Raw genomic sequence first — 19267 nt, 5'->3', positions numbered from 1 at the left:
GCTTACAGCACTTAGGCCAAAGAATATCTTTGCTTCATATTCATTTCTTAGCAATATTGAATAGCATAAACAATAAGAAAATTGCTATTCTTGGAGATGAAGGGGAATAATGCATAATAAGACTGGCAAGGTGGTCTGTGTTTAGATTGTGAAAGTCTTTAAATTACTACTAAAGGAGTTTACATTTAATCTTATAAGTAATAGGGAATAACTGAAGCTTTTTGTATAAGGGTGTCACATGGTCTAAGCTTTAGGAAAGTCACTTTGATAGCATTATGGAAGATAGAGTGTTATGCTTAGAGATTTAAGATAGAGATGCCAATTCACTGCAATGGTAACTAGAAATGAAATGACATAAAAACATGATTAGTTAAACGATGGATTTATTCTAAATTAAAACATTTCCCTCAAACAAAACAATTCTTTGTATAAGGAGTGACTCAACATTTAGGATGGTTTTTATTTTGTTTTTGTTTTTGACATTGTTGTTGACATTGAAAGGATTTTGTCTTGCAACAGAATATAATGACCCTTGGGTTTATTGGTGCTGATACCATTCCTTTGCCTACTCATTTTTATGGGAGAGAAAAAGTTTTAGAATTGAGAAACTGGGGGTGGGCCTTGATGCCCAGATTCCTAGCAATTCTTAGAAAAAAAAAGCATCTTCCTAAAAGTTTACTAGGCGCTGCTTAACTAACACAAATTAAACAGGGAACTTAAAAGACTTTCTAAGTCTTTTGCTATAAAAAAAAAAGTTCTTTGACAGAAGTGCAAATCTTAATTATCAGGAAATAGGGTTCAAAGTATCATATAACCCAGAGAAAAGTACCTAACTTGAAGTGATTTTCTGTGTCCCAAAGAAGCTTGGTGCTTGGGATAAAGAATCTCCTTTTAGAAAGGAAAGTATTTTCTAAGAAAGGGTCTGAAAGAAATAAAAGGGGTAAAAAAATTCACTCTACAACAATATATTAAAAACCTCTAGAATGGCATCTCCTTCTCCCCTCCTCCAGTCTTATAGATGGGAATATTAAGGGCTTCTGTTTTTTTTTTTTTTTATTATTTCTCTTTTTTCTATTTTACTTTCATAAATCAAATTTTAGTTCTAGTTTTTCATAAATACAGCAATTTTCCCCTTAAACACCTTAGAAGATGTATGTGAGCATTATTATTAGTTTCAAAATCTGATATTCTTTTACAAGAACATGGAGTGAACAAAGCACTTTACTTTGTTTATGAAATGTCAGGGCTAATGGGTTTGTTTTTTGAGCTGCTTTCTTTTTTCCCCCTTTATTAAAGCTTCTTATTTTTCAACACATATGCATGGATAATTCTTCAACATTAACCCTTACAGAACCTTATGTTCCAATTTCCTCCCCTTCTCCACTCCCTTTCCCAGATGTCAAGTAGTCCAATTTATGTTAAACATGGTAAAAATATGTTAAATCCAATATATGTATGATACACATACATATTTATATAGTTACCTTACTGCACAAGAAAAATCAAATCAAACCATAAAAAAACGGTAAAGAAAATAAAATGCAAGCAAACAACAACAAAAAGAGTGAAAATGCTATGTTGTGAATCACACTCAGTTTTCACAGTCCTCTCTCTGGGTATAGATAGCTGTCTTCATCAAAAGAACATTGGAATAGATCTGAATTATCTCATTGTTGAAGAGGAGCTTCCTTTTTTCTAACAAAGTTGTCTCTAGGAAAATTTCAGTGTTTCTGACTAATAGAGCATGACAGAATCCAGTCATCTAATGAGATGAGAAGTACCCTGACAAAAGACTGCAACTATAGCCAAAGTTTGGAAATAGAGAGCATCTTCATAACTTCATGTCCATTGGAATGAATAGGGAGCGGTGCCTGATAGATATTAGATGTCTTTTGGAGATTCAATATTCACCATACACTACATGTTTGTCAGAAGCCACATTCAACATAAAACCATTGGGGAGCAGACCTTGTAGGAAAATAACATGAGAAGATATTAACAGATTTTCAGCAGCTGGAAAGTATGAATTTTTTCTCTATTCATGTATCCTGCTTCTTCATATATTCACTCTCTAACTATGAGTCCTCTCTCTCTGTTTTGTGTGAGAGATATTGTATTGTTACTTTTAATTTTTTTCTATTTTATTACTGCCTTATCTTTTATATCACATTAATTTCTGAAGATAGTGAAATAGCACAATGAGAATGAAAACTAAGTGTATTTGCATAAAACTGTCTCTTAAAAGTTATTTAATCACCCTATATGTTAGGCTCCTTACCTTTAAAATAAGGGTTGACCTCTATGTGATTGCTCCTTTTTCTTATGATATAGATTTTGCTAAAGATGGAGGGCGAAAGGAAAAGGGATCAACAGAGAATGAGATGGATAGATATTGTCAGAGAAATAATAAACATGAGCTTTTATTGACTTCAAGAGATTGTGGAAGATAGAAGGGCCTGGCATGCTGTGATCCATGGGATCTCAAAGAATTGAATTAATGAATAACAAAAATGTTCCTTTTAGGTCTAATTATGATTTGAAGTAATTTTCTTAGTGTTGTGTTCCTAAAGATATAATAATATCTACATAAAAGCACTTTAAACTTTGCTTTATATTTTACTTGATTCTTATAACCTACTCCCTAGACTTCTGAGGATCAAATGAAATGCCATATATAAAGCACTGTGCAAAACTTAAAGTGCTATGTAAATGTGATTGTGGCTATTACAATGCCAAAGGAAAGTACTATTGTATCATTCCTATTTTACAGATAAAAAACTGAGACTCAGTGATGTTAAATATCCTTTATAAAGTCACATAGTTAGTATCAGAGATAAAATTTGAATCCATGTCTCAACTTTAAACTTCCATGGTTAAATACCCAATTACATCCTATAAACTATGTATTCGAACCACATTGTCCCAAGGTCTCATGGCTAGTATTAGAGATCAGATTTGAGACTACAACTCTCCCAACTCCAACTCCAAAAATCTTTCTTTCTTAGGGGTTCTATATTCAATGTTGAATTTTCCCATGAATGCTAAGTGAATGACCAGATTCACTGCCCCCCCCCTCTCTCTCTGTATATATATGAGGGCCTGCATAAGCTTTGGTGGAATTTTACCATTCCTGACACTTTTGGTCTGATGACCTCAAACTTAATATGACAAAAAAACAATATGTCACCTCAGAAATATTTTTGTTTCCTCCTGGTCAGGAAAATAAGAAAAGAAGAAAATATAGCAATGTAGCTATTGCCCTTTTCATATTACAAAAACGACCTTTCAATGAATAGGAGAAAATGTCATTACATTTAAGAAATCAGGGCTCTAAAAGATTTCAGAATTCTGCTTGTCTATATCCCTGTGCTTGAAAGACAACAAGCTCATCTATAACAGTCCAGTATTTGAATTTCCTTTCTTCATGTTGAACAGTTGTTCCCCAACATAAAACTATCAGAGAGCATATCTATTTTTCTTTAAAATAATGATTGCATTTTTCCTGGTGTCAGCACTTTTAAGTATCTGTTTTTCAAATTATAGTTAGTGTTTTACTCAATTTTAATTCAATGACATAATAAATTAACTACTTATATTAAATGCCATTGATTTAAGTTCACTTTGAGATTTGAGTTTGCAATTATTTGTTTGGAGCTAGTATAATTGATTTTTTATTTTTTATTTTATTTAAATTTTTTTTTTATTTTAATAGCCTTTGATTTACAAGTTATATGTATGGGTAACTTTACAGCATTGATAATTGCCAAACCTCGTTCCAATTTTTCCCCTTCTTTCCCCCACCCCCTCCCCCAGATGGCAGGATGAGCAGTAGATGTTAAATATATTAAAGTATAAATTAGATACACAATAAGTATACATGACCAAACCGTTATTTTGCTGTACAAAAAGAATTGGATTCTGAAATATTGTAAAAGTAGCCTGTGAAGGAAATCCAAAATGCAGGTGGGCAAAAATATAGGGATTGGGAATTCAATGTAATGGTTCTTAGCCATCTCCCAGAGTTCTTTCACTAGGCATAGCTGGTTCAGTTCATTACTGCTCCATTGGAACTGATTTGGTTCATCTCATTGCTAAGGATGGCCAGGTCCATCAGAATTGGTCGTCATATAGTATTGTTGTTGAAGTATATAATGATCTCCTGGCCCTGCTTGTTTCACTCAGCATCAGTTCATGTAAGTCTCTCCAGGCCTTTCTGAATCATCCTGTTGGTCATTTCTTACCAAACAATAATATTCCATAATATTCATATACCACAATTTATTCAGCCATTCTCCAATTGATGGGCATCCACTCAATTTTCAGTTTCTGGCCACTAAAAAGAGGGCTGCCACAAACATTCGTACACATACAGATCCCTTTCCCTTCTTTATGATCTCTTTGGGATATAAGCCCAGTAGTAACACTGCTGGATCAAAGGGTATGCAGTTTGATAACTTTTTGAGCATAGTTCCAAATTGCTCTCCAGAATGGTTGCATGTATTCACAGTTCCACCAACAATGTATTAGTGTCCCAGTTTTCCCACATCCCCTCCAACATTCTGCATTATCTTTCCTTGTCATTCTAGCCAGTCTGACAGGTGTGTAGTGATATCTCAGAGTTGTCTTAATTTGCATTTCTCTGATTAATAATGACTTGGAGCATCTTTTCATATGGCTAGAAATAGTTTCAATTTCTTCATCTGAGAATTGTCTGTTCATATCCTTTGACCATTTATCAGTTGGAGAATGGCTTGGTTTCTTATAAATTAGAGTCAATTTTCTATATATTTTGGAAATGAATCCTTTATCAGAACCTTTTGTAAAAAATATTTTCCCAGTTTATTGTTTCTTCTAATCTTGTCTGATTAGTTTGTTTGACAAAACTTTTCAGTTTGGTATAACTTTTTCTATTTTGTGACGGTAAATTCTAGTTCTTTTTTGGTTATAAATTCCTTCCTCTTCCACAGGTCTGAGAGGTAAACTATCCTATGTTCCTCTAATTTATTTATAATCTCATTCTTTATGCCTAGGTTATGAACCCATTTTGACCTTATCTTGGTGTACAGTGTTAAGTGTGGGTCAATGCCTAGTTTCTGCCATACTAATTTCCAATTTCCCCAGCAATTTTTGTCAAATAATGAGTTCTTATCCCAAAAACTGGGGTCTTTGGGTTTGTAAACACTAGAATTAAAGTTATTTGTTTTGTCCTTTGAAGCTAACTTATTCCATTGATCAACTAGTTTTTTTAGCCAATACCAAATGGTTTTTGGTAATTGCTCTATAATATAATTTTAGATCTGGTACAGCTAAGCCACCTTCATTTGATTTTTTTTTCATTAATTCTCTTGAAATTCTTGACCTTTTTTTTCCATATGAATTTTGTTGTTATTTTTTCTAGGTCATTAAAATAGTTTTTGGGAGTCCGATTGGTATAGCGCTAAACAAATAGATTAGTTTAGATAGTATTGTCATCCTTATTATATTTGGAGCCAGTATAATTAAATCATAATTCCTGTGCTATCCCTGCAGAACTAATCACAATTGTTTTAGGGTAAGTTAGGATATAGACTCTGTGAGTTAGGGGGGAGACTAAGCATCCTAATTGGAGAGCTCTAAACTTGTTTGACCCTGTTGCAAGAGGAAACCTCTTGTGATTTAATCGCCAGTGACTTGACTGACTCCAGGAGTCAGGAAGAATGACTTGTCTGAAGAACCTCAGATTAAAAAAAATAAAAAAGCTTCTTGGACACTAAAGTGTTATAAGTGCTATAAAAAAGAGGAGGATAACAGTTCTCCTCTCCTTGAACAAGTTATCAAAGGTGACTAACAGAAAAAGCACATGGTACTACCTACTAGGAAACATGTGCTTGCCCAGGTGAGCCTGAGACAAAAAATTCTTATACACCAAATTCATGGCTGCCTCCAAAAGAATGGATGTTTCCAGTCTTTTCACTTTCCTTGATGGTAGTCCTGAAATCTTAAAGTGGTAGTCCTGAAATCATAAAGTCCTGAATTCTAACATCCAGCTTTAGCTTCCCATAGGGAGATTTCCTTAATAGTACTTTACTTATGATATGATGCTGCTAAATGTCTTTGCTTCCCCCTAATTGTTTCCTGACTGATCATTAAAAGTAAACTCACCATGGGAGTTTATGAACTATAATTCTAGAATTATGAATCCATAAAATACATTGAATCTGGATGCTATTAGCCTGGGGTCCCAACCCACTTATGTGAGTTTTTTGAGTATTTGAGTATTTTAGAGTTTTTGAACTTGTTCACGATTGACTTGGATCTTTTTCATTTTGTGTATTTCTATATGGTAGAAGTAAAAGATACTTTATATCCTAATTATACAGTATGAACATTTTTGGGGAGAATACTCTATTATACACAATTTGAATGACCTAAGAGCTGAACATTACCTAAAGCTTGGTTCTTGAAATTTCATCTAGAATTTTACTTTGGGGAATCAAAGGGTCACAGAAAGAACCTGACCCTCTTTTAAATTGGCTTCCTCCTCAATCTCCTTGAAATCAGTTCCAAATGAGTTCAGATCTCAGATGCCCTTTCTCTTCTTACATTCTCCATCCCTAATCTTGAAAATGAACTTTTTGTCTAATGTCAGGAAAGTAAATTAGTGTGCTCAAGTTAATTTAGGTAGTTTTTGGTTCTCTAGATAATAGAGAAAATACATTGCAGAATCACATTGTGAGGACTGAGAACTAAAGAACAGGTAGACCTTGGTTGAGGGAAGATGGAACATTGGCACAGCTCTCTGTATTTACTAAATACAAATCTCTCCAGGATTATAAAAATAATTTCAAGATGTTTTCTGATGCTGGTGATCCTTATCTAATGTTTCATTTAGGTATTTGGAGGAAGAATGTGAAGAAGAATATATATCACAATGCAAATTCTTGTAGGTAATTGTCAGGTATACAAAAGTAAAAATGTTCAAGTTTAGACACAAAGGGCTAATTCTTAATTCAGAGTGGGTGATTATTGAGTTATTATTTACATGGGAAAAGTGGGTTTTAAGGTGGCTGTCTATGTAACTGACTAAAGAGGTTGTGTGACTTAGCCTCCTCACCTCTCAAAGTGATTATCATTGGGGAATAGTGACAGCAGAAAGCCTTCATATGTGTAAAGATATAAGAATAGAATAATTCTGAGCCTCTAGTAGTATTTGCTATAGGGAGGAAAAGAGCACTCAGAAGAAGTCAATAAACCACAACTTGGGCATGCGTGTAAGTCATGACAAATAGAGATTTTATTACATTATTCATAATACATAGAATCTGAAAGTTAGAAGAAATTTTAGTAATTATTTAGCTCAAGCTCCCACCCTATTCATGAATCCCCAGGACAATATCCCTGAATCTAATGTCCTATAAAATTATATCAAGATTTTTTTTTTATTCTGGTGGTCCTTGTTTGATGTCTTACTTTTAGAATATAAGAAAACATGTATTTCAATGTAAACTCTTGGAAGTAATTGTTGGATGTGGCAAAGTAAGAGCATTGAAGTTTATATGCTTTTGGCTAATTTTGAGCAGCTATATTTATTTTAATTTCCTCAGAGTGAGTTTGGATATTTTTAAGTGACAAAGAAATCACAATCACCTCATCTTCTTGTGTGATAATAGATTAGGGGGAAAGTGATTTCAGTGTAAACATTCTAAGCATTTCTTCCTGCCACCACCACCCACATAGAAATAATTCTCTCATAGTAGATCTAAAGTTCTCTGCTGTCATATAATGTGTAAATGAGTTCTGGGGCTCCAAACAAGATCATAATATCCTGAAGAACTGAAAAATCATTTTTATTTAGTTCTTCCTCATCATTTACCTAAATATTAATGTGAAACTTAAGTCATTTCTCCAGAAACCTGATGTTCCTCTACTTAATATCCCACATATATAGTTCAGCAACATCTACCCAATTCACCTAAGATGGATTGGAAAAATCACTGGATTAGAAAGAGACAATCTGGATTCAAATCTTTATTCTCTTGCTTTGTAAACTGGAGTGTCTTCTGAGTTAATGTGTTCTCTTAGTCATTCTCTTACTTCTCTTAGTCATTGATCTAAATTTTCCAGAAAACTGCTTGATGAATGCATTGTAACATCTACTTAAAATCTGTTTTGACCTGCTCTTAAAAGGAAAAAAAGAAACAAAATTTTACTCATTGTAAGTTAATCTGATCTTTTGATGCAGAGTCCAGATGGAAGAGACGATCATTACAGATCATGAGGTCCTCTAGATGTTCTGATCTACCATCAGGCTAAGAGCATCAAGTCTCAGAATATTGTAGAGCGTCCTAGATGGAGTAGCAAATTCCTAACTTGTTAATTATTCATAATTATTCAAAAGCATTTGATCTAATTATTAAAGCTGGGAAAAATTAGTGAGTGAGAATGCCAAATGTTTAGACTATAAAACACAGTTAAATGAACACCTATGTAGAATGCTTCCTTAAATGTCTGTGCATAGATGTGTGAATATACACATATACATGTATGTATATGTATATTTATATTTATAGACACATTCAAAATATAAACTGATACATATATATATATACACATGCACATATACATACATATCTAACTGGCTCAGAATTAACAGAAGGAGGAGAATAGGGTCAGGAGAATTGCTCTGGAAATATTAACAATGATTTTGATGATACCAAGATTCTCCAAGTAATTAAGGTTTTTTTTTTTAATTGATGCATTTTTATTTTATGTCACCTTTATTTCAAAATATATCCTTTGCCACCCCATGCCTAGGGAGCTATTCTTTGTAACAAAATAAAGGGGGGAAAAAGATGGGGGAAAATAAAACAAAACTAAAAAAAAGATTCAAGGAAATTAAACATTACTAACCCAATCTGATAGTTTATGCAGTCTTTCACACTCATAAAATGACCTCTGAAAAGAACTTTTTCACATTTCTTAAATCACAGTACCATTCATATAATATAATTTGTTTAACCACTCTCCCAATTGTGAAGACATTTTTATTTCCAGTTCTTTACTACCATAGAAAGTGTTGTGAGTTCCTTGAAAACAAGGATTGTTTTTTGACTTTCTTTGTATTTTCAATGCCTAACCCAGTGCTATGTGGCAACTGACTCCTGGTTATATTGTCGTGTGTATGGGATTTTTTTTTTATCTCCTTGGTTAAAGTTAGCTTGGGATATTTGCCTGATATGAAATTGCATCTCTGAATATGTACATTTTAGTTACTTTCTTAGCATAAATTTAAATTGCCTTCCTTAAAATTTAGACCAAGTTTATGGATCCATCAGTCATGTACTAAAATATCTATGTTTCCATACACACTCTCAATGACTTCCCATATTATGTTATATTTGCCAATTTTTTGATTGTGCAGTGCATTTTTGATTGCACACTTCAGAGTGAAACAAATCTCATTTAAATATCTGATAATTAATTATTTGGAATAAGCCTTCATATTTTTATTTTACCTATATTCTCATTGATAATATAATTCTTATTAAGAAAATTTCCTCTATCAAGGGAGATAAGTTGTTTACTTCTAATAGAGCATCAGATATTTCCTATATATTTAATAGCTTTTGATTCTTCTTTTGAGAGCTATTTGTTCATATACTTTTCGTATTTTTCCTTTAGGGAAGAATTCTCCATCTTATATTTTTGTTTGTTCCCAAAACAGGCATGAATAGAGTACATTCTAGATGTGCCAGGAAACATTCCCTTGAGGGAAGGTCAAAAGTCAATATGAATTTTATCCCAGGATGTGTCATTACACCTGGCTTCTGCTCTATGCATACTTATAGTTACCTATACTCCTCTACGTGTTGAATATGAGATCTTTATGATGGGCATTTGATGCAAATATTTTTCCTCAAATGACATTTTCCTTCCTTCTGAAGATTCATCTTAAGAAAACATTTATTTTTAGATAAAGAGTCATGGAATATTACCAAATTCAATGAATTTACATTGAATACAACCTACAGTGGAGAGGCATGCTATCAGTATGAGAAGCCTGCAATACATTACTAACTAATAATTGAAAATAAAAGTTTGGTTAAAGGATAGTAATACAGAAATATTTGTATGACCAGAAAATAAAGTGATCAAGTCATTTGACAATTGTGAAAGACAATCAATGGACAGTAATCTACTGATAGACATGTAATGTGAAGCAATCTATAGAAAGATACTCAACACCTAGAGTGAATCCCTTGTGGAATATTTAAGGAAGGACATGGGTCAAATTGCACAGAATGAAAAAGCATGGATGGGTGTCCTCTGATTCATTGGAACAAGTATCTACAATGGTAAAGTTCATAAAATTTATTAAATCATAACAATTATGAAGTAATGATCTGAAATTTAAAGCATAACATTTTCCAAGATTTTGGCCAAATTAAGAAAAAGAAAAAGAATGAAATAGGCAGGCTTGGTCATTGAAATGAAAATCCAAAAATGCTTTCAACATATTTTTGAGAGGATGATGGAATTTCCTTGTGTTTACCATTTGATAATGAGCAAATATTTGGTAGACCCTGTTGGCAATGCTTGTCTCATGGAATTTAATTTTTTTTCTTTTAATGATAATTCTTTACTTCACAGCACAGGCTCATGTTCAGAGCCTTCTCAAGAAAAAATCTCAAATTATAAATAAGGTTCTTCACCCTCTAAGAAACTGCAGTGTTTACTTAATGTCTATTATAGAGGGAAATCAATGGAAAGAAAGATTTTTAAATATTAATAGTCAGACAATGTGTTCTGTGTCAAAAATCATTTGGATACTGTCAAAACATTTGCTTATTACAAAGTCTAAAATAGGAAAATCCTCATTATTCACATTTTGTAAATTCTGAGTGTTTATTTCTGTAGTTCTTTTGTACGCAAAGATTTTGCACAAAATAAAAAGGAAGGAAGAAAAGAAAGAAAACAAGAAAACATGAAAGATTCCAAATTCAAAAGATTCCTACTTCTCTCTCAAAATTGACCAATGATAGTAATTGCTAAATATAATGACTATTTCCCAATGTACATTTGCCTTGATTATTCTGAAGTTTTTGACATTGTTGACCATTCCAACTTATGTTCTTCACATTTGAACCTGTAACTTCAGAAATATATGTTCCTCTGTCTTCTTTGATAATTCTTTTATTTTTAGCTTCTTAGTTGGAACACTATTCCCTTCTTGCTCTCAAAAGACATGACCTTCTCCTGAATCTTTTATCTGTTGAATTTTTCTTTTGGTAATATCATCTATTCCAATGGTTTGAATGATTACCTTTATGAAAATGATAATTCAATTAAATTCAATTGAAGTAACATTTATAAAGTACCTACTGTATTCAAGGCAATGTCTTAGGTATTGAGCTTACAGATATAAGGATCTGATTATCTATAAGATGTGGGGAGAAGCAATTAGCATCAACACAAATTAGAATATACAAATTATATTTAACTTTAACTTTAATAACCCTCCCTATATAATCTATGGATAGTTATTACATATATATATTCATATATATATTATATCCATAAGATTATGGATATATATGAGATTATATCCATAAGATTCCTGAAAGGCATTTTAACTAACATGTAATGACTTACTATAAAAGCTGGTGAAAGATATTGGGTACATGAGAAAGGGGAAAAGAACTTAAAGTTCTTTGTAGAACAGCTGAGAGAAATTAAACGTACTTAAATTTGGTCTTGTAGAACTACAAAAAATGAAAAAAAGTAATTTCAAGAGGAAGAGAGCAATAGTTTCCATGCTATATTTCCAGCCATATTCCCTCTCCTGAACTCTATTTCATCTTTATTCCATTTGATCAATCAAAAGATATTGATTAATCTCCTTCTATGTGCCAGACATTAAGGAATCAGTTACAAGGAATGAAACCATCCTTAGTCCCAATGATCTAACATTCTAGATAACTAGCTGGATGTCCAACTAGCTGGATGTCCACCTTGCTGGATGTCCAACTAGCATTTTCAAATTCAGCATATCCATAATGGAACTAATTCTCTTATTCCCTAACCCTAAATTTCTTCTTCTTTTTAGGAATCTTGGTGTATAACTTTAAACAAAAGACAAAAAAACCACTAATTTGTATTCCTGCTCCTAGGATTTTTTCCCCCCTTTTTCTAATATATCCTGAAAACAACTGCCAAAATCAACTATTTACTGCAAAATTCTGACTTTCTCACTCTTCTACTCAAAAATCTTGAGTGGTTTCCCTCTTTGCCTTTAGGAACAAATTTAAAATCCTATATTTATCATTTAATGCCTTTTCACAGTCTAGATCCAGACAATCTTTACCAAATTATTACACATTTCTTACTTTCATACAATTCAAGGATGCAACCAAATGGCCTCACTCTCTTCCACATACAATATTTTATCTCCCGTATCTTTGTATATTCAAGAAGTTTAAGAATCATCATTAATATTTTTATACCTTTTTTGAAAATCTAGACAATCAACAAGATAATAAATCAAGCCCTGATCTGTAATATTTGCTGACACTGAAAATTTAACAATTACTCTTCTGAGCCAGAATGAGCTGCCTTAAACATTACTGTGGTCCTACATCTTCTTAACTCCTGCCTCTCTGAATCTCTAGTTCCCTTCAAAGCTGAGCTTGCCTTCTGAGACCTTTCCCTAATGCACTCAAAGTCTAGATGCTAGGATCTCTTCATTACAAATGACTTAGTATTTTATTTATATATTCATATGTGTGGTTTATATACACAAGTACATATGTATACATATGTTTGTATATGGACAATTCGTAGAAAGGTATGCATGCACATGTAAATTACATGTGTGTGCATGTATTTGGTGGAGCTTAGGGGCATAGCGCCCCTGTGATCTGGAAAATCCACATGAAATTTTTTTGGCTCCACCTGCATTTTTGATTTCCTTCACAGGCTAATCGTACAATATTTCAGAGTCTGATTCTTTTTGTACAGCAAAATAACGGTTTGGTCATGTATACTTATTGTGTATCTAATTTATATTTTAATATATTTAACATCTACTGGTCATCCTGCCTTCTGGGGGAGGGGGTGGGGGAAAGGGGGGAAAAATTGAAACAAGAGGTTTGGCAATTGTCAATGCTGTAATGTTACCCATACATATAAACTGTAAATAAAAGTCTATTAAATAAAAATAAATAAATAAATAAAGATTTTTTTTTTGGCTCTCTCAGTGTACCAGGGAAAAAGTTTGATTTTTTTTCTTTTTCTTTTATTGGGTGTTTATTGTACTTTATTGTAAAATTTACATTGAGTTTGGTCATAGGCTTTGTATTTTCTGTTGACCTTCACATCTGCAGCTTCTGCTAAACTACCCCAAAATTTCCATTTAAGAAATTATGATATATTGAAACCATGATTGGAAAAGTTATGATATGGATGGATAGCTGTGGATATATAAATATACTAGTATGCATTTAGATATACATTGCATAAAACATAAATGCAGATACATATAAGTGCAATATTATATACATACCAATGTATACACACATTTGCATACACTTTCATATAAATACACAATGCTATATATGTGTTTTATATATATATATATTACATATATCTACAACAACAACTATAGCTAGAAAACTTTGGAATTAATCTATACAAAGAAAATTATGCTTCTTTTGTAATTTCAAATTGAAGGGATTCACTGTGTTGATGTATTTTTATTTATTTCCTGGTCAGTTTTATGGCAGAAGCAAAAGCCTAATGAAATGATCATTTCCCTTTTCATATATTTATATTCAGAACAGCAACTTAACGCAAGAAGAGATGTGGACTAGATCTTGTAAACTGATGAGTGTATAGTTTGATGAATACATGATATCATGATGTCAACAGTCTGGGTACTCCCTTTGCTTTTGTAGATTACAACTCATCTCATACCTTATTATTCTGTGTCATCCTTTTCCAAACTTCTCTGAATTCTTTGAGGCTTTTCCCTCATGCATGATAAAATATGAACTACTTGAGATAAACATTGTGCCATTTTTTGGTCCTTGTGTCCTCACTTCCTAACAATGTGTCTAGCATATAACAGGTGATTAATAAATACTTGATAGTTCCATTAATTCCTTTAATATTTTCTTGATGCAAATGTAGCATTCAGCCTTTCTTTTATAATTCACTGTTCCCACATGCTTGACCCATATTATTTTTCTGATCATGTCTTTAAGAATGCACTTTATACTCTTCTCATGTATGCGTACATATTAGTAGTAAACTTCAACCTACTTATTCCTTCAGGAGTCTTTCCACTATACTCTGAGTCACCTGAATTTTTAATTCTGCAGTCATAGCTTTTTAATTAGGTTATGGGGACTGAGACTATGTCCCATGGCACCAATATTTAGAGCAGGGGTTCGTAATGTGAAATGTAATTTTTGTATAATTGTACTTAAATAGAATTGGTCTCCTTTGGAATTCTATTTTATTTATATATTTAAAATCATTATTCTGAGGAGAGGTATGTAGGCTGGTGCCTTTCCCCCTTCTCCAGACTACCAAAGGGTACTGACTGTATGTATATTCTTTCAGCTGAGTTCAGCACTTATTTAGTAACAAATAGTTTGGAGAGAGCCAGAAGTCTGATTTCACCAGTATAGAAAGTTTCCAGTGAGGAATGTTCTTTATGAAGGAACATTAGCAACTTGACTAAATTTGAAGTCTTGGAAATTTGAAGATAGTAAAAATAATTAATTAAAATAGTGAGCAACCAGAAAGTACATTGCTCTCTCCAAGTGTCCACACCCCTAGAATACTTCCCACAAGATTTTGCCCTACCCTGCTTCCCATCTTAGCATTAAACTCTTAGATATAAACATGATGGTGCCCCAGGATTCCATCTGGGAAAGCTAGATGACATAGTAGATAGTGGTCCTCATCTTCCTGAATTTAAATCTGATCTCAGACACTAGATTGAGATCCTGAGCAAATCACTTAACTCTTCAGTTTCCTCTTTTGTAAGATGAGCAGGAGAAGGAAGTGGAAGATTTCTCCAATATCTTTGACTAAGAAAATTCCAAATGGAGTCATGAAAAGTCAGATATGAAGTTACTGAAGTTAGTGAACAATAAGAACAAAAAATTTCCATTCAGTAAGATAGAAAATTGTATCTGTCAATGAGGGCTCTTCCCAGTATCTAGTTTGTGACTTGAATTTACCTTTAAAAATTTATTTCACAGAATCATATAATTTGAGAGTTGGAAAGAATCTCAGAGACCATATAGTCCAACCTATACATAAAAGAACTCCCAGTATAATACACCCAACAAATACAATATAGAGTGAGCTAGGGCTGACTTTGCTGGCTATAGGCACTGTGTGTGTGTGTGTGTGTGTGTGTGTGTGTGTGTGTGTGTGTTTGAGGTAGGTGCCAGATCACTTGTCACAGCTTGCTGTGATGTGTGGCCACACATAACCTAATGTAAGGTACAACAGCTTTGTAAATTAAATCCAGCTCCTAACCTTGGAACTCATTATGAACTGTTTGAGATGAAAGGAAAAGTGTTCCAGTGTCTTGTTTTGTGAAATAACAACCCAGTTCAGCCATGCTTATATTGCCAAATAGATCAGTTATAAGAAAATTGTAGGGGCAAGAGAGAGGGAAAATATGAGAGAACAATCTAATTCTATGGACAATCTAATTCTATGGAGTCCCTACAGAGTTGCCACTGAATTGGAATTTCTATATCTTCTGAATGATTGTTTACCTGTGGACATGGCTCTGCTAAGCTTTCCATCTCCAAAGTCTTTTATAACTATTAATTGCATTATTTAGTAAAAAAAAAAAAAAAAAAAAAAAAAAAAAAAAAAAAAAAAAAAAAAAAAAAAAAAAAAAAAAAAAAAAAGAAAGAAAGAAAGAAAATAAATAAGTAAAAACTGAAGTAGCATTCCAGAACAAGGAGGGAATTAGGAAGGAAATGAGGTTCATGGCAACAGTATAGGAAAAGAAAAAGAAAATTAAAGGCTAGTGGAATTTATAAGTGACCAAGCAGCTAAAACTCACTTTTATGAGCCAAGGAAAGACTCCAAGGAATATGAACCCATTATTAGAGGAACATATGATACTAGTTGAAATTTGAATTGTCCTTTCCTGTGTTAGTTAACTTTTTATTCTTCCTAAGTGTACATTTCTCTTGAGCTCAGCCTCACCATAATAATAACTAACATTTACATAGTGGTTTAAGGTTTGAAAAATGCTTTATTCCTGTCAATCCATTTTGAACTCAAAACAACCTTGAAAGGTAGGTGCTATTATCATCAGCACTTTACAGATAAGGAAAAAGAAGCAAACAAAGGTAAAATGACTTACCCAGAAACACCATGTTAGGAAGACTCAGAAGCAAAATATGAATTCAGTTCTCCCTGGCTCCAAGTCTTGTGCTCTATCCACTGTGTCACCCAGATGCCAAAATAGACTAATTCCTGTAGTCCCCTTAGATATATGCTCAAGAAATAATTTTTAAAAGGAAGAATACCCAACAAATAATACTCTTTTAAAAAGATTCCTCAGGCAGCCTGATCCCAAAATAAGCCTAGAAAGTTACAAAAGACCTGGGATAGGAACTTTCTGAAACAAGCTTAAAAGTTAGCATTTATGTAATACTTAAAGGATTGCAAAGCATTTCACAAGTATTATTTCATTTAATCCTCACAATCAAGAGTAAGGTAGTTACTAATACTATGTTCCTTTTAAAGATGGAGAAACTGGAGCTGAGAGAGATTGTGTCATGCCCAAGATCATACATCTACTAAATGTATAATTTAGGTTTCAGACTCAAGTAATAGCTTACATAATAATGATAACTAACATTTATATCATACCTACTATTTGGCAACCACTGTGGATCACCATTTTCCTGATGAAGAAATAGGCAAACAGAGATTATGTGACTTGCTCAATCATATAGCTAGCATCTGAGACCAGATTTGAGCTAGATGGTGTAATGGATGGGTTGCTGTGCATAGAGTCAAGAAAACGCTCTTCTTGAGTTCAAATCTAGCCTCTGACACTTATTAGCTATGTGACCCTAGGCAAGTCACTTAATCCTATGTGCCTTAGTTTTTTCATCTGTAAAGTTATCTAGAGAAAGAAATGGCAAACTACTCCAGTATCTTTGCTAAGAAAACCCAAAATGTGATCAGAGTCAGACACCACTGAAATGACTGGACAACTTCTTGAGTCCAACACTCTAGTCATTGTGTCACAAACTAGCTAGTTAGAATTAGAATTAGTACAGAGAACAGGCTATAGCTATATAAGTTTTAAATAAAATAGCTACTTACTTTGTTCTCTTGTCTAATAGATTATCAGTCAAAAACCTGAAAATGAAGATTGAATATTTCATAGTAAAACATCCTTAAGAAAATCCCTTCCTTTAATATGGTTTAGATCAGATGGCACTTAAACTTCTCTTGTGTGATAATTGCTTCCACAGTCCATGGAATGGGAGTCCATTATTGTACAGAACAGTCAGTCAATTAACAGACATGTATTAAGCACTGGACAATGTGTCAGGTACCATGTTAAATGCTGAGAATATGAAGACAAGAGTAAAACAGACCTTGATTTCAAGGAATGTACATTCTAATGGGGGGAGATGGCATGTATTATATATACATCAGGAGAATGATGTCTTAACTTGCCAATGAATTGGATTTAAGTGATATAGGGCTGTGCAACATCATTAGTCTTACTCTGTCCTCTGCAGTCATGGAAGTCCAGTGGTAAGATACAGTTCAGGAAGAGTTGGAGATGGCCTAGGATGCAGTGGAAGACTTTGGCCTTTTTAAAGTAAGATCTTTAACTAGTCTTAATTTGAATGAGTCAATGCCCAGTCAGTAATTACATCTATGTAACAAATGAGGTAGAGAATGGCTTCTTTTACCCAATCAGATAAATAGACACACTCATGCATATATACACACATACATCAGACATTATGAGCTGCAGTAGGGCAAGCCCTAGAGTTCATATAACTCCCTGTAAAAAGGGGGTCATTAGATTACTTAAGAAGAAGCAAACTGGCCCAGTTTGTAAATAGAACAAGGGCAATGGTACTGTTCCAATTGGAGTAATGCCAGACCCACAAATGGCTTCTGTATTTCCAGCCTGACCATGAAGGAGAAAATTCCTTCTTTGCACACATCTTTAAATGTGAAAATTCACATCTTTAAAAAAAGAAAAAATAATTTTTTTCAGAGTGGTAACTTCTTGAAGACATAAATAATTCAGGGCTCTTCATATTTGTTTTCTATTACACTTTGGAAGTAGCCATGAAGAGTATGGTACTTTCTAGGACACACTTTGAAACTAACAAGTTCACATCCATTCATAAAATTTGAAGCTCAAAGGAAATGTTGAGATTATCAAGTCTAACCCTCTCATTTTATAGTTTTGGAAATTGAAGGCAACCAATGTGAAGGGATTTGCTCAATGTCACACAAAAGCAAAAACAAAAACAAAAGAAAAACAAAAACAAAAAAACAGAGATAGGATATAACCAATATGATGAGATTCAAAATAAAGGATTATTCTGCCGAGAAAATTTATTTGCCCACCCTAAATTAGGTAGCCATTTGACCCTACGCTTTTTTTTTCTAGATTAGTAAATTACTTTTTTTTTTTTTTAATTTAATAGCCTTTTATTTACAGGTTATATGTATGGGTAACTTTACAGCATTGATAATTGCCAAACCTCTTGTTCCAATTTCCTCTCCCCTCCCCCAGATGGCAGGATGACTAGTAGATGTTAAATATATTAAAATATAAATTAGATACACAATAAGTATACATGACCAAACCGTTATTTTGCTGTACAAAAAGAATTGGACTCTGAAATATTGTACAATTAGCCTGTGAAGGAAATCCAAAATGCAGGTGAGCAAAAATATAGGAATTGGGAATTCAATGTAATGGTTTTTAGTCATCTCCCAGAGTTCTTTTGCTGGGTGTAGCTGGTTCAGTTCATTACTGCTCCATTGGAAATGATTTGGTTGATCTCATTGCTGAGGATGGCCAAGTCCATCAGAATTGGTCATCATATAGTATTATTGTTGAAGTATATAATGATCTCTTGGCCCTGCTCATTTCACTCAGCATCAGTTTGTGTAAGTCTCTCCAGGCCTTTCTGAAATCATCCTGTTTTGACCCTACTCTTAGTGATTGATTAATTGCTTAGAAAAATTATATCCAGCAGTT

Source organism: Sarcophilus harrisii, chromosome 2 (genome assembly GCF_902635505.1).
Source record: "Sarcophilus harrisii chromosome 2, mSarHar1.11, whole genome shotgun sequence".
NCBI classification, from domain to species: Eukaryota; Metazoa; Chordata; class Mammalia; order Dasyuromorphia; family Dasyuridae; genus Sarcophilus; species Sarcophilus harrisii.
The sequence above is the reverse complement of the archived record's forward strand: the minus strand, read 5'-3'. Positions refer to the sequence as shown.